Source organism: Ixodes scapularis, unplaced genomic scaffold (genome assembly GCF_016920785.2).
Source record: "Ixodes scapularis isolate PalLabHiFi unplaced genomic scaffold, ASM1692078v2 PGA_scaffold3__209_contigs__length_174095766, whole genome shotgun sequence".
Classification (NCBI taxonomy): Eukaryota; Metazoa; Arthropoda; class Arachnida; order Ixodida; family Ixodidae; genus Ixodes; species Ixodes scapularis.
The window spans coordinates 34,629,450-34,631,395 of record NW_024609868.1 but is presented as its reverse complement, the minus strand read 5'-3'; positions in this window follow the sequence as shown (position 1 = coordinate 34,631,395).

Genomic DNA, 1,946 nt, shown 5'->3' with positions numbered 1-1,946 from the left:
CATTACTTGCAAACGCGTACTTCAGCTCAGAAAAGGCCAAGTTCGGTTCGGTGGCCGTTCGACCAGTTTCGCTTGATGATGCTAAAGATGACAACTAGGGCCTAGGACGATACGAATACATACAATCCATTAACACGTACATGTAAGGCAACGTGGGCAAACTCAGGGACGAAGAGCCTGGCGTGGTGTATCTTTTAATATTGAAGTTTCACTAGTTAATTCGACTGAAGCTTTATCGCTGGAGTTATTCCAAGGTTGTGGTGTATGAAGAATAACAGGCCGAGTATACAGACCTTCATTAGATGCTTACGCTGACTGTTCCTGATTTAGAATAGCCTGCTTTTTCGAGAACACGAATGTAAGGGTCTTTGTTATATCACTAATTGCTTTAACTTAGTAGCACTTCACTTTATTGAGGCTTTAAAAAATTTCAACAAGCTCCCGGATATATCTATTCCTGGTGAAAGGACATGAAGCAAACAGGACTGGCACATTATATTTTTATTAGAGTTCAAGCTCTACCTTCCACGTAAGTTCTTTAATAAAATAATAATAATAATAATAAAAAAAAAACTCCTGGTACTTCCCCAAACCGATAACAATCTTTTGCGTGACACATTAGGCTGCTTGTGTCAGCTCAGAAGAACTAAAAAAGAACCACGTTTTTTGAATTAACAGTCGCGACTCTGTGTCTTTAAAACAGCAACAATAGAGGCAGTCTGGTTCTCGGGGAGTTGTTGCACCCAAGCCAGAAATATATTTCCCCGTCGAACAGGAGCGTAGGCTCGACCTTGAGAAAGAACCCGTGTGAATCGAAAGCGGCAAAATGACAAACCATTCAGAAAGAAAGCAAACAAAAACAGGAAAAAATGCTGCTCGGAAGAGAAAATATACTACGACGAAGCCAAAGGTTTCCGTACACCGCCGTCACATCCTTAATTGAACAATTTCCGCGGCGTTTGAGTCACTGGGTTGTTTTCCTTTTCCCGAAAGAATTGGACCCGTGCTGATGCCTCCCGTCAGGTGCTCTCGGTTCTCCGGTAAAAGATTACGTAACTGCAGTTTGCTGAGTGCGGCCTTGAAAGCCGCGCCATCTTTGCGAAAACGTAAAATTGCTTCCACGAGTTAAAGAACAGACGATACTTCCTCTTTTTATTCTGTTACTGTACATTCGCGTTGTTTGAACTTGTGCTGTTAGTTTTCTAAGATTTTTATGTGTTTACCAAACGCTTTTTGACTTAGCTGTCATGTTATGATAATTTAACATGCGTTCGCTAGACGGCTACTTAAAATAGATGAACGATAACGACGCGATTAATTCTTCTGTATTAAAGCGTGAAATCGTTTGTCTTGTAAATTTATAAGCTGGAAGGCTCTATACGGTGATGGCATTTCATTTGCTTCAATTAAGAGAAGCTAAGAAGAACTAATCTATGAAGAACACTAATAAAATATGTTTTTATTTAGAGTTATATGGGGGCAACTCGTATAGTTGTGCAAGGATTTACGCAAGTGTTTCTGATTTCGACGTGTTTTTTAGAACAGTAGGCTTAACATTTCTGACGGATGACGAATGAAGAGACATTCTTCCTCTTTAAGAAACACTTCACCATCAAGTTTTATGGCAATCCTTACATTCCTAGTGTTAACTTATACTACGGTTTAGACTTAGTTTAAGGAAGACGGAGGTTTACAAAAGTTCCGTAGGATAGCATCATTGTTTTAATGCTAAATCTATAATGCTTGGAGCGCACATTCGACCAGTGAGTTTAAAGTTCCATACATCGCACTGCCCTGGAAGTAGCAGCCAGCGTTCCTAAGATCTGTCAGTTGCCAAACTCTATGGAAGAGCGTCTTTCGACAACGGCCCTCAATTGCCCGCGCGAGTGTGTATACGGGCGATCCTAGCACCTCCAGCGACACCGCTCCCACGGGCACCGTAGGAG